Source organism: Zalophus californianus, chromosome 4 (genome assembly GCF_009762305.2).
Source record: "Zalophus californianus isolate mZalCal1 chromosome 4, mZalCal1.pri.v2, whole genome shotgun sequence".
NCBI classification, from domain to species: domain Eukaryota; kingdom Metazoa; phylum Chordata; class Mammalia; order Carnivora; family Otariidae; genus Zalophus; species Zalophus californianus.
In genome coordinates, this window is record NC_045598.1 from 133,210,559 (window position 1) to 133,225,980 (window position 15,422).

At 39.6% G+C, this 15,422-nt stretch overlaps 1 long non-coding RNA gene across 1 annotated transcript; it reads left to right on the plus strand.

Moving 5' to 3' along the window:
* Nucleotides 1-9,097: 9,097 nt before the first annotated feature.
* LOC113930080 lies at nucleotides 9,098-14,314 on the plus strand. Its single transcript, XR_003522470.2, has 3 exons — nucleotides 9,098-9,233; nucleotides 10,620-10,723; nucleotides 14,189-14,314. It is a non-coding gene; the product is annotated as an uncharacterized LOC113930080 (long non-coding RNA).
* Nucleotides 14,315-15,422: the final 1,108 nt, after the last annotated feature.

The window sequence follows — 15,422 nt, forward strand, 5'->3', positions numbered from 1 at the left end:
GGAACGAACTTCTAGTTACCAGATAAGTAACTGCTGGTGATCACATTATTATGTCACAACTATAGCTAACATGGCTATATGGTATATTTGAAAGTTGCTAGGAGTAAATCCTAGAAGTTCTAATCATAAGGAAAAAAACTTTTGTAACTATGAAGTGATAGATATTAGCTAAACTTATTTTGGCAATCATTTCAAAGTACTTCTGTCAAGTCATTATGCTGCACACCTTAATCTTATACATTATGTATGCCAATTCTATCTCAATAAAACTGAAAAAAATTTTAAGTGTAGGCGGGGTAAACATTCAAGATACTTTTTTTTTTAGTAAAAAAAGTTGCAAATCATGCATTGTATGAACTGACTTCACATATTTTTATATTACTACATGAATATAAAAAATATTTTGAGAAATGTCTATTCAACTCAGTGTTTATCTCAGAGGGGGTTGCTAGTGGCAGTAGGATCATTGGGCCTTTTAACACGTTAGGCATGTATATGTTTATACACATGTTTTTAAAGACAGTGTACAAAGGTTATAAACAGAATTATAATTGTTAAAACTATGATGAAATAAAGTATTCCAATACAAGCATATTTATTATTCAATGCAGGAATAATGCAGAGAACTATTAACCATGAAAAGAAAGATGTTCTAATTATCAAATTCTTACTTTCTTCATAAGTTTTTGTCTCTGGGCCTTTATTCTGTTCCTCTTTTCTTTGAAAGCTTGCTTTACATGCTATGGTGACAAATTATAGAAATTGAAGGGGCAGAGAATGGATTTTTTTTTTAAAGATTTTATTTATTTATTTGACAGAGAGAGACACAGCGAGAGAGGGAACACAAGCAGGGGGAGTGGGAGAGGGAGAAGCAGGCTTCCCGCCAAGCAGAGAGCCCGATGTGGGGCTTGATCCCAGGACCCTGGGATCATGACCTGAGCCGAAGGCAGATGCTTACGACTGAGCCACCCAGGTGCCCCTCACAGAATGGGTTTTTATAATGCATCTAATTATCCCAGCAGTCTAAGGAAGATGTGACTTATGAGTTCCCTTTCCTGGTAGTTATTTAAACATTAACTTATTTGACAGTTCCCTTTCCTGATAGTTATTTTATTTTTAAAGATTTTATTTATTTACTTGACAGAGAGAGAGCACAAGTAGGCAGAGCGGCAGACAGAGGGAGAGGGAGAAGCAGGCTTCTCACTGAGCAGAGAGCCCGATGTGGGGCTCGATCCCAGGACCCTGGGATCATGACCTGAGCTGAAGGCAGATGCTTAACGACTGAGCCACCCAGGCGCCCCTCCTGGTAGTTAAACATTAACTTATTCGACATGCATGTTCCCTCTAATATTCAATTACGTCAGTGCAGCCTTTAGCCAACTTTGTCTGTTAGCCAATCCAGGTATCTTGGCTGTGAACCAGTCCCTGTTCTAGGTGCTTAGAATACATCAGTGGACAAAAAAAGTATAAACCTCTGCTGTAGTTTAGGAAGATGAACAAGCATAACAATTCTCTATTAGAGGTGATCTGTGCTATGGAATAAAATGTAGCAGGAATCCAGGGTGAGAAGACGCAATTAATTAATTAATTAATTTATTTATTTTTACTACTATATTCACTTAGCCAGCATATAGTACATCATTAGTTTTTGATGTAGTGGTCAATGATTCATTAGTTGCATGTAACACCCAGTGCTCATCACCACATGTTAAGCAGGGTTGTGAGGGCTGGAATTATTGAGGTGGTTTTTGAGCAGAAATATAAAAGTGGCCCATGAATGGTCTCCCAGCTAACTAGGGGAAGAGAGTTTTAGGAAGAGGAATGAGCTGGTGCAAAGTCTCCAGACAGGAGAAAAAGTCTACAATGTTCACAGTAGAAAACATGAAGATTGGGGATGATGGTCAATTCGTAGCACAAAGATCACGACAGTCTATGCAATCAGACAACCTAGCTTCAAAGCTTTGCTGTACCTCTTGATGAAGAACTTCAAGTCTCGTCTTAGTCCCTTCAGGCTGCTATAACAAAATACCACGTGATAAGGGAATAGAAGGCAAGCTGAGGAGAAAGCAGGGGCTGACACCCCACCCCCCACCATGGGATATATGTGACATTCCTCATGCACTCCCGGCCGCCCTAAAGCTAAGGAAAGGAAAAACAAATAGTTAATTTACAGAGATCACAATCCTGTAAGACATGAGTCTCCCTCAGTTTACAAGAACAAAACATTTCTATCAATGGCCTAGCTTCCAGAAAGGAATATAAATACAATTAAAGTTCCTTATAACCTGCCGTCCATTGACAGAAGCTCCCAACTATCTTCACGTTAATGCCTTACTAGAAGGAAAAACAACCTTAACTTGACAATAGCAAGGCCTCTGGTATCCTGTGAGTCTTCTTTAACACATAGTTTTTTCGGAAACCTCCCTTTTTCCTTACCTCCCCCAGTCCCATAGTATATAATCAGCCACTCCTCACAACCCTGTTGCAGCAGCTCTTTCTGCCCACAGGTCCCGCCCCCATGCTTTAATAAACCACCATTTTGCACCAAAGACGTCTCAAGAATTCTTTCTTGGTCGTCAGCTCCAGACCTCACCCCACTGAACCTCACCTATATTCCAAAACCCCAACACCACATGCTAGGTTGCTTATAAACAGCAAACATTTATTTTTCACAGTTCTGGAGACTGGAAGTCTGAGATTAGGGTGCCAACAGGGTGAGGACCCTTTTCTGGGGTGCAGACTTCTGGTTGAATCCTCACATGGCAGAGGGACTAGAAAGCTCATTAGGGTCTCTTTCCCACCACACTAGTAAACACTAATCCCATTGGTGGGGGATCCACCCTCATGACCTAATCAATTCCCAAAGACCCCTCCTCCTACCACCATCACTTTGGGGGTTAGTATTTCAACATTTGCATTTAGGAGTCACAAACATTTAGACCACAGCAAGTCTTGTTTAGCTAAGTTACTTTACCTCTCTGAGCTAAAGCTCCTTAATCTGGAAAATTGAGAATAGAGAGAGGTTCTCAAGTTACGAGCATGGCAGTTGGGGTCTTTCCACGTTATCATGTAGGAGAAAATAGAACGATTTTGTTCTAGCACCTTAGACCTTGAAACCAGTATGGGAGTTAAGGGGACCTAAGTGTTCCAGTGAAAGGTAGCATGGGCCAACAATTACTGCAGTGTGAGAGTATAGGAGTGGTTTAATAAGGAGTAATTGAGAAATTGATGATATGGTATTTACAGTCTATATTACTACTTGATATTAATTTTATATAGTAACATAGTTTCTTATTTAACCCAGACTCAAAAAGTCAATTTAATCTCTTCTCTTTCCTTTTCCTCCCCACCTTGAAAAAGTTTTCTGCAGAAGTTCCGTTCCCATCTGTCCTTTTGTAGATGGTTCACCCCATTGCTTCCCCTTTTTTTAACCCAAACAGTTGTTTTCGCAGTTGTTTAGTTGATTAAAACAAAAAGATCACACTCATATCTGTCCTTTTAATTCCATTATTTTGTGAACTACTTCAGGGAAAACAACCTTCATTTTCTATTTTAACTCTCCATAGTTTTTGGTACAGTGAATTCTTAAATAGTTGTTGACTGAAACTAAATGGAGATCAAAAGAAAAACAGAATTCTGTTTCTTCCCACTTACGTGCACTGTTTTTAAGCTAAAGTGCTTTTTTGAGACTTGGGTACTAGGTAATAGGCGACATGGATGTAAATCTCTCTTTTCTGGCTTTGCAAAGTGTTAGAGACACCATTCTACTACATGCAAGATCCTGCTGTTATGAGGACACAGGTTTATGTTCTACCTTGTTTGGATGCATAGAAATGTGTTTGCTTCACTTTTTATGGGGTTAGATAATGATCCCAGAGTCTCTGCATTGTTTATATATTGAAAAGCTGCATCATCTATGCTTAAGCCTGTTTAGAGACATTCTATTTCTTGCTTTTCTGTGATTTTTCATTGTTATGTAATAATTGACATATCACCAACATTTTACTAGTTTTAATACCTCCTAACTCCGTGGGCAGAATAATAATTCCTTATGAGGTGAAAATTCAGAGGATTCAGAGATCAAGTAAAAAAATTCATAGCCAAAGGTAAAAAAAGGCAGAAATTCTGATGGAAGGGAGAGCATATCTGACAAGATTTCTCCCTTTTTTGTGCTAACTCAACTCACCATTCCATCCCCCTTCATTTTACATACTTCCTTAAAGCTGTTTTCTCAGGTTGTTTTAAGAAAGAGATAGAGATGCAAATGGTGGGTATTTATCCTTTCTGATGGCTGAATAATACCCACCATTTGCATTGACATGGATGGAACTGGAGGGGATTATGCTAAGTGAAGTAAGTCAAGCAGGGAAAGACAATTATCAGGTGGTTTCGCTCTTGTGAAATGTAAGCAATAGCCGGGAGGACCATAGGGGAAGGGGAAATCTGAAGGGGGAGAAATCAGAGAGGGAGAGGAATCATGCGAGACTATGGACCCCGGGGAAACAAACTGAGGGTTTCAGAAGGGAGGGGGGTTGGGGTACCAGAGTGATGGGTATTAAGGAGGGCACGTGTTGTGCTGAGCACCGGGTGTTATATGCAACTAATGAATCACTGAACGCTACATCAAAAACTAATGATGTACTATACAGTGGATAACTGAACATAATAAAAAGAAAGAAAGAAAGAAAGAAAGAGATAGAGATACTACATTATCAATGGTCCCGAGGTTTTTGCCTTCAGGTTAGTGTTTCACTCATTCATTTTCCAAGTGGTCTTCCTACTTCAGGAGAGGAAAAATCACAGAATACTAAAAGAAGGCTTTTTCCTCTCTGTACTTCAGAAGTTTCATTGTTTGCATCCTTTCGATTCCAAAGGGAAATTATTCTCTTTTGAACATGATAAACATAAATTTTAAAAATCTCCATGCAATTGCCTAGGGCATTCTACTTTAATTGATCTAAATTGCAGAACAATGAATATAAACTTCCTATGACTTTTCTGTCAATAGGTCCTAGGCTATCCTTGGGCTTGATGAACCAGAAGTTACTCTTGGAGTTCTTCTGTCCAAGCTGTTTTCAGTTAATGAGGGAAAAAAAGCATTTAAAGGAATAATTTATGTTCACTGGGCTTCAGAGCATAAGACCCTAAGTAGCTATTTTTTCATCACTGCACGCACACTGGAAATGACAACTTTGCACAACTCTATGGAAAGTTAGATTACTAATTAAACAAAGTCAACAAAGCAGATGCTTTTCATCTGAAATAAACAGCAGAGCCATTTGCTCACTCTCATCTGTCCATTTGATGTGTTATTCTTAATGGATTTCTAGATGCAACAGTTAGACTGGTTCATGAGATACAAATTAAGTGTACTGGCAGATTCCAAGTAATTTCTCAAGTGTTACTTAGAACATATAGTCAACAAAATGGATCCATTTGTAGAGTAAAAAAAGTATTTTTGGCTTAGACTCAATACTGATAAACTTGTGAATAAATGTCACCATCTCATTGCATCTTGTCCTACACACCCACCCTCATCTCCTTGTTCGTATGAATGATTGCTTTGAAGATCAACTATCTTTTTTCCTTGCTTTCCTACATTTCAGTATTTCAAAGGATGCAGATAGTTTTTATTTTCAGGGTAAGGTAAAGAAGAAACTGAAGGATTTGCCACTGTTAGGAAATAATCATAGCTATTTTCACTTGCATTTTACATCTAGCTCTTCAGAAGCTATTGTTCATTCACAGTCACTGAATACATATTTATTAGTCTTTTCAGGCTTCTGTAACAAAATATTCTAGACAGGGAGGCCTAAATAGCAGACACTTATTTCTAACAATTCTGGAAAATCCAAGGTGCCAGCCCAGCTGATGATTGATGAGGACCCTCCTCCTAGCTTGCAAATGGCTATCTTCTGTATCTTCATATGATGCACAGAGAGGCAGCAGGGTTTGGTGGGGAGCATGTGCGCTGGTGTTTCTTTTTCTTTTAATGGCACCAATTCTATCATAAGGACCTCACCCTTATGAGCTCCTCTAAACCTAAATTACCTCCCAAAGGCCCCACATTGGATGTTAGGGGTTTACTATATGAATTTAGGGAGCACGGGGGCCAGGGGACACCAATATTTAGTCCAATTCAATAACCTATTTACTGAACACTCACTAGATGCTGAGTACTGGGCTAGGTAGGGCTGAGTGCTCTGTGATGAACAAGACTCTCTGCTTAAAAGTTTAGTAGGAAATTTAAGAAATAACCAAAAGTGTAGGATACATGAAATATAGGGAGTTATGGAAACACAGGAAAGAGATAGTACCCAACCTACTTTGTGGAGTGTCTATTATTACAATCCTATTTTAGTCATAAAAATATGATAGTCCCCCAAAATTTTTCTCCATTTGTGTCTTTGGACTTTTGTTTCCTATTCTCACCATAGCAGGTAACTTCTGACACAAGGTATCATATTACACCCATACCTTGTGCCTTGAACTTTCTTAAATTTTGGGTTTTAAGATTCCTAAGACATAGGGCGCCTGGGTGGCTCAGTTGGTTAAGCGACTGCCTTCGGCTCAGGTCATGATCCTGAAGTCCCGGGATCGAGTCCCGCATCGGGCTCCCCGCTCAGCGGGGAGTCTGCTTCTCCCTCTGACCCTCTTCCTTCTCGTGCTCTGTATCTCTCATTCTCTCTCTCTCAAATAAATAAAATCTTTAAAAAAAAAGTTCCTAAGACATAGACATGCATGATATTCTTTCCATGTGGAAATACAACATAGCATTTCCTTAACAGAACTGTCTTTAGTCTTTTTCTTTAGTATTTTGAATTTTGGGATAATGTGGGACTTCTAGGATTTCACAAGGATCAAATTTTATACGTCCATCCAAAAACACCACCCAGCAGAGAGAGAGCCCTACCTGCCTCTCTGGAAAAAAAATCATGTGATGGATCTCAGAGAATGAGGTGAGAAAGTGAAGTTTGCTTGGGGTTTTTCTTCATCACTCCTGGGAGATATCTTTTATGAATTCCAATTCCAAGAGGGACTCTAAGAAGCCCTGAGGGAAAGCAATATTTGTTCCCTTTCTTGGGGAGGTTCTTGGGGAATAATCCTATCAGCATGTGTGAGAGGCATACACTGCCCCACCCACATTCCCAGTCTCAAAATTACCTCTGATGAGTAATATAGAAATATTTTGAACTGAGGGATTCAAAATATTTTGCTATAGGGATTATTATTTTTAGATATTGCTAGGGGTAAAGCAAAAGTTATCTATGTTTATCATGGAAAAAATCAGCAATTATGAATGGGTGCTGTGATAAATATGGACAAAGCCTGAATTTTTTTGCTAAAAATAAAACCATAACTATTGGTTCTTCCTCTCCATTTCAGGACCCATGGTATTCACTGATTGGACCCTAGATGCAATCTGGATTTCCCACTGGCAATGTCTGCTTCTGAATACAATGGATTTTCTTTCACCTAGGGGAAGAAAAACCTATGCCATCTTGAGTCATGACTATTAGCAAAAGGAATAACTTGAGAGTTGTTGTAATGAACAGAGGTGTGGTTTGGTTAAGTGGGTGGACTCTGGACCCAGCCTCTCTTAATTTAAATCCCAATTTCACATTTGCTATGTATGTAACTTAACCCTGTATATCAGTTTGTTCATCTGTAAAATGGAGCAATGATAGCATCTACCCATTAGAGTTGTTATTCCACCTTAAGAAGTTTGTGTGAGGATTAAATGTAATGCATGTAAAACATGTAGAACAGTGACTATCACATAAGTATTTAATAAGTATTAGTTATTATGCAAAGGAGTTCTAGAATCTCTACATTTATCAGGGAATTCAGCTGAATCTGGTTTATTAAGGAGCCCCTGTCATCCTTTTTTATTAATTGGAGAACATTGCAGGCTTTCTCATACTACATTAACTAACCTAAATATTTATCTAGGGCTCTCTCCAAACTAACAGGCTCTGCCCCTAAACCAGTGTATTAAGGAGGGAATATATCTAGAACTTCTTTAAGTTACTTTCCAAAAATAACAAGTCTCTGAACATGCAGTACCCTTTAAAAAGCATTTAAGGGCGCCTGGGTGGCTCAGTTGGTTAAGCGACTGCCTTCGGCTCAGGTCATGATCCTGGAGTCCCGGGATCGAGTCCCGCATCGGGCTCCCTGCTCAGCGGGGAGTCTGCTTCTCCCTCTGACCCTCCCCCCTCTCATGTGCTCTCTCTCTCTCATTCTCGCTCTCTCAAATAAATAAATAAAATCTTAGAAAAAAAAAATAAAAAAATAAAAAGCATTTAATCTGTGGGATAATGTGGACTGTCAGTTTGGAACTACAAAAGCCATCCAGGTTTATGTTTTGTATACAAGTGTCTGTAAGTGACCCTGTGTTAACAAATTTCGTACTTCAGATCACAGGTGAATTTGGAAGAGACATTCATGCACTCATTCAAAGCATAGGGAGGTTGCCTATTCTGACAGCGGCAATACTTAATGGTGAACCTAAGGCTGGGCAGTGAGGAAGGAAGAAAATTTAAAACAGAGAATATCATTTGAAAAAAATAAGTTTATAATACAAATCATAATAAAAGATGCTGTTAAAACAGGAGATTTCATTTTCCTAAGGTCTTTACATTTTCAGACATTTGTCATCACTTGTAAGCACTGCCTCAGGTGACTAGCAAGTAGGGGCAGGGAATCCGTACTGCCCTCTGTTTTCCCTGGAATTATCCACACAGAATGTGGGTCGGTGAGAGACCGAGTTGTCTTATCTCTGAGGCTGAAATCCTGGATGTTCTCAGGAGAACAATAATTGTGAAAAACAAGCTAGCAGCAAGTACATATCTAGCTCCCTGGGGTAATTCCTCAAAGCCTACTGATGAGGCAAGTTTACAGGATCCACTCTCCCGGAGCCAGCATCTGACACCAACCCCTCTGGCAAAGAGACCCATGGCTGTAACTTACAAGTGTGGGCCAAAAGGGCGGGTTAGGAGAGGCTTGATGTGGTTTATCTCATAAGGGAAACAGAAGAGAGTTATGACCTCACCCCTAGCTTGGAGGCTTTACAGTGCCTTGGCAGATACACACTGGCCTTGGGGTTAAGCTTGTAGAAAGCCCATGTCAACAGAGGGAAACACTGTGACCACCTGTGTACTTTGGCTGTGATCATGTGTACACAACAAGTGCATACAAAGGCCTGGGAAAAGCACAGGAAAGCAGAAGTCAAGGTAGGTGAGGCCGAATAAGATGACTCTTCTTATGATACTCATGAGCATCACTTAGCAACACAGCTCATATGGTTTGGTGGACTTGCGCAGGTTCACTGTAAAGTCTCCTGTGAACCTGGAAGGAGGGCAGCTGCCAAATGGCACACTGTGGAGGGATCCTGAGGTCAGAGTTGAGTGGTCAAATTGTCTGAAGTAAAAAAAAAATGGACAGATGGGGAAAAGAATCTAAAGCACAATTGAACATGTGTTCCCAGGAGAGTGAAAGACCAAGTTAAAAGAGAAATTGAAGAAGAGTATTGAGCTTGAATCAGAGTAGTTCCAAAGGGGCAGGTGATTTCAGACTGATGGATACTGTGAATCAAGAAGGAGCTCCTGACTCTGGTCCCTTCCATCGAGGGGGTGCTTATGTGGCAAGCAGGCAGCTGAGAGGCAGGAACAGAGGTTTAATGGGGGTGTGCAGGCAACATCAATTCAGAAACCAAAATTTCTTATCTGCACACTTGGGAGTATTATTACAACTGGCTTCAGTTAGGCAACAACCTAAAAATAAAGCAACTTAAAAATGGATTAGAAAACTAATTACTCTATTACCATGCAGTTCAGCAAATCTGACTTTAGGAACGTTTTCCACTGACACAAAAAAACAAACTTGCACAGCCATGACCATTTCAGTCTTGCGTTATTGGTTTTGTAGTCCTTGGCTTTGACAGGTACACAGATTATATTGCTTTTGGATTAACCAATAATAATGTCATTCACTTATAGAATACTTCAGAGGATTCAGGTGTTCTCACTTCCATGTCCTTATTTTCTCCTAGTAAGTCTGTGAGCTATTATCTAACTTAACAAATGAGGCTTATTTTATAAATAGGATAACAGAGCTAACAAATAATAGATACAGGACTAGAATCTAGTACCTCATTTCTATTACAACTAAGAAAATGTTTTGTTTTTTGAGTCTTAAGTTAAAACAAACTCCAGCAATATCTTTTGGCTTGACATACACTTTTTAGTTGCTTCCCTCCACCCCCTTTTCACTATACCTGGAAAAAGATGTGTGTGTAGATATATGGAAAAAGAACTTATATGTTATAATTTCATGTTGAAGGCAGATGGTTTATCAACACCCTCAGCCTGAGTTACTCAGGCTCATTTCCTACAGAATTGTAAACTTTTTAGTCAAGTTGTCCTTTAGAATCTATTACCTTTGAAAGCAATTGGTCAACATTTACCAGGCAAGTTGGTCCTATACCAAGTGGTCATCTGAGGCTTTGAAAGAATTCATGTGCTCACACAAGTTTACTTCCAAAGTTTGATGATTTTGGTCCCTGCACTTTTAATACTACTTTTCACTAACATTAGTTTCATTTCATTATGTTTATTGAGGCACAGCACTCACTTAAGATGTGTAGCCAGAGCTCAAGGGCCCTAAGCCATCAAGAGGCCCCTATTACTGGGAGAATGAGCATCCTTTTCTGTTGGCAAAACAGGTAAGCATGGGGGATGCACTGGTCGAAGGCCAGAAGAAAAGGCAATTACCTCATTGCATTTATCACAGTGGCATATCTGAGTGCTGAGAGAATTATTTGAACCATATCTCAAGTAATTTAATTTTAAAAAGTAGATATATGCTTCTAGGCTTAATACCAGACTAAGAGAAGAGAGGGCAGAGATGTTCCTGGAACTACAAGTGGAAAAAGTTATTTCAAACTTTTACTATCAGGTGGCAATAGAGATGAATTTTGGGTTTACCTCATCCCAGCTTTCTTCATGGCAGTGGCAACAAGATTAAGAAGTTGACTTTATTTTTTAATTATTTTTAGTTTTCTCATGGTTTTATTATTTTACTTATCTATATTCTTTCAAGTTTTTATTGAAATTCCATTTAATATATAGTGTACTATTGGTTTCAAAAGAAGAATTTAGTGATTCATCACTTAAATACAATATCCAGTGCTCATCACAAATGCTCCCTTTAATCCCCATCACCCATTAAACTTATCCCCCACACCCTCCTCTTCTGCGGCAACCATCAGTTTGTTCTCTATAGTTGAGAGTCTCATGGTTTCTTTTCCTTTTTTCCCCTTCCCCTGTTCATCTGTTGTTTCTTAAATTCCACATGACTGAAATCATATGGTATTTGTCTTTCTCTGACTTATTTCATTTTGCATAATCCTCTCTAGCTCCATCTACATTACTGCATATGGCAAGATTTCATTCTTTTTTATGGCTAAGTAATATTCAATTTAGATCCCTATTCTTATGTGGACATTTTACAGAGAAATGACTATTGGAAGCTGGGTATATCTGAAGTATAATTCCAAACTCTGGAGTGCTCAGTCTTGTTGGCCTATTGGATAAGGCAAGGCATAGATAAATTACTGAGGTTCAATTTGTGGAACACACTAAAATTCTTTGTCCCCCCCCCACAAATATATCTCTCCTTTATTAAGTCTTAGCATCATTTTTCTTCAGGACTTTTATAGGAAGGCTGGAATTCTTTATTTGCTTAAGGTACAGCTAATCTGGAGAACAATAGTTATTTTTGAAGAAATCCATTTATCTGATTACTTCACAGATACCTAGTAAAGACTATCTAAAAGATGAAGGTATGTCCTGGCAAAATTACTTTGTGGAAGTTTCAAAGTCAGCCATCATTTGGGGTTAAGAGCAGAATGGATTCTGAGGAGAAAAGTAGGAAACATGAGAACAGGAAATCCATACGTTCAAGAGGAGTGTGGCTAGGAAACTGTGATAAGTGGGAATAATGTTTGAAATTGATGACAGGGACTTTCATCTTGGGTATCTTAGATGTGTTCTGTTTGAGGGCGGTGACCTCAAATTATGTTTCTCTTGTTGCTGGCTGGAAACATGCAACCTGAGTTCTGGAGAGAGGGACAGGCTAGTTGGATGTCACAGGCACACAGATGACAGCTAAAGTCAGGAAAGAAGTAGAAGCCAATCAGAGAATTTCTGTACAGTGAGAAGGCTGAGGACCAATCATGAGTAATGGCAGCATTTACAGGGTAAGCTAGGGAAGAGGTGTCAAAGACAAAACATTTCCAGGGGCAGGAAGACAACCAGGAAGAGTTTTAGAAAGGACAAAGTGGTAAACAGTGTCAAATATTGTGGAGAGCTTCAACAAGACAATGGCTGAGGAGTATTATTTAGACTTGAGAATTAGCAAGACCCTGTGTTTCTGCCAGAGAAGTTTCAGTAGAGTTTTGCGGGCAAAATCCACAATCTAGGGGTAGAGGTGCAAATAATAACTGGGGAAGTAGAGGAGTGGCAAACAATGGTTTAGAGTGTAAATTCAAAACCAGAATGCCTAGGTTTGAATCCCTGCTTTGCCATTTAGTACCTGTGCCCTTGGGCAAGTTATGAACCTCTTTGTACTTCAAGTTTTACATCTGGAAAAAGACAATACAAAAGGCTCTGAGGATTAAATGTTATTTTGTATGTAAAACACTTAAAATTCTACCTGGCCTATAGTATGTGCTGTCTATAAGAGTATTAGCAATTTTTCTTATTGTGCCTTAAAGAAGCACATGTGAGAAGTAAAGTTGAGAGGTGTATTAGTTTTCTATGGTTGCATAACAAAATCTTGTAAACTTAGAGGCTTAAAACAATAGTGGCTTATTATCTCACAGGAGGCCAGGAAGAGCTTGACTGAGTGCTCTGCTCTGTTCCTCACAGTTGTGCAATCAGGGTGTTGGCTGGTCCGCCTTTCTTTCTGGATGCTCTGAGAAAGAATCTACATCCAAGCTCCTTCAGGTTGTTGTCAGGATTCAATTACTTGTGGTTATAGGACTGAAGTTCTTCTTTCCTTGCTATCCACTCCTAGAGGTAACACATGCTCCTTGCAATGTGCCACTTCTGTCTTCAAAGCCCAACAATAATGAATTCATGCATTAGATTTCTCTCACTTGCATGGTATATGCTGGATGGCTAGTTTGTTAAAGCACACCCTGAATGTACCTGTTAATTACTATCTTGAGAATGTAGAGATCCCGGTCTCCCCTCTATATTCCCATCAAGCAGAATGTTAAAAACATGTTCAGTGTTCAAGATCAGAGGGTCTGGGAGTGACCAACCCAGAGCATCTCCCTTGTAATGAAGAGTGTCCAGATGGCAGGCCTTAGATCTTATTGAAACATTGGCCATGCAAGGAAGGAGAGGCTACCGATAATTGCTCTGTTAAGTGGCTACAATTAAAAGTAAGCTACAGGTTTGGTGCTCATAAATCCCAGCAGCAGATGCTTTGTCTAGTCTGCCACTCCTGGACTACCTGCACATAAGTTCCCCCAATAAACCCATATCTCAATCACTATCTCTAGGTCTTTCTTTGGCCTCATCAAATTATCACCCATCTTTGGCTTAGAGTCCGGTGAGGTGCGGTAACACACTCACTTTACTTCTCTTTTCCCCTCAAGAAAGAGCACCATCCCTTCTAAGAGCTCATCTAATTACATAAGGCCCATCAAAAATTATCTCCCATTCTTCAAGTCAGGTATACCATCTAACATAAGTGAATCACACGAATGATATTCTGTTATATTCTCAAGTCTCTCCTGTACTCATATAGTAGATTATACAAAAGCATGGGTCATTAGGGTTCATCTTAGAGTTCTGCCTGTCATAGTGCAGAACGTTAAGTTTTGTGTGGGTTAGACTGGTATGTTTGTAGATAGAGGGCAAATAACCAGTGGAGAGGGAAACATCAAAGAAAATGGGGAAAAAGTGATTTTTTTTTTCTAGAGTAATACTGTGAAAAAAAGTAGTTATAAAGGGTACTTGAGGACAGAGTTTGATGGGTAACACTGGGAAGGAGCAGGGATATCTCTGAGAAGATAGGAAAGATGGTTATAACATATCACTGTATTACTTTATGGTTAGTAAACAATCTCAAACCTGTCGCATATAAAAATGACCAATTATTTTTTGTGCATCTGCAGGATCCAGCTGATTTTGGCTGAGCCCCTTCACGCATCTGTGGTTCAAATGGTCTATTCACATATCTAAATGTTGGCACTGCTCCATGGTTCACCCATTCTTTTTCTGGTACGAACAGGAAAACCCAGGCAAGTCCTTCTTATGGTGACAGTAGATGCACAAGATTTCTTGAGGCTGAAGCACTGGTATACCACCACTTCTGCCTTATTCTATGCCTCAAACTAGTCATTTGTCTAGTCCAGTATGAGCACAAGTCCACCACAGAGTTATGGGGGCAGGGAAGAATTGACATCAATACAATCTACCAGAATGATAAGCACGTTTGGAAGAACTGTTAAGTGGTGATGAAATTCACACTTAATGGCATCTAAATTTTTGGTGATGGGAGAAGACTATGAAATTTAATTTTCTCAGTTTGGACATGAGGAAAGTCACAAAGGGAAAAAAAAACTCTGAATGTTCAGAGAGGACAACGGTTAGCTTGATTAAAAGAAGTCTAAAAGGGATTTGTGGTAAACTCAAACCATCACGTAAGGCTAGCTAAGAAAGCCATTTAATATTAAGGTCATGTCCTGGTTATCTTCCCTCTAGATCCACTTTCCACCTTCTCATCTCTATACCCACAGGAAATTGCCATGTCTGGATTGTTCTCCATTGGTCACTAGGTTCTATTTGGATTCAGCCAATAGGAAACACTAGGAGTGGTAATAAGGGAAGGGAGTGGGGTCTGGGGTTTATTCTCCAGGTTTCTTCCCTGTACATTGAGTCTTTCTACAATAGGCCACAGCACCTCTAAGGCAGCCCTCTGCATATGTTGCCATTTTAGGTTCTGGTAATTTCTTCTCCCGTTTGCCTTTCCAGGATTAGGGGTAGTAAGGCTTCCCATTTCCACTAGCCTTATAGTCCTATATTACACTTGATTGGTTTCCTAACATACTGCCCACACTCAAGATAATTTTTCTAAACTCTCCTAAGTAGTCCATCCAATTTGAGTGTGTCACCTGTTTCCTACTGGGGTTCTGACTAATCTAGTTAAGGACTTGGGACTTCATTTAGCGAGCAATGAGAAACAAGAAGGTGTTAGGAAAGGTCTATAAATTGAACTGTGTTGTGGGAAGGTTAACATGAAAGCCACAAATAGCATTCGAGGAGGCTGCAGACCGGTCACACAGGAGACTCACAAACTGTCCAGATGAAAGGGTATGAGGGCCTACATCAGAGGCAGGGCTGTGGGAA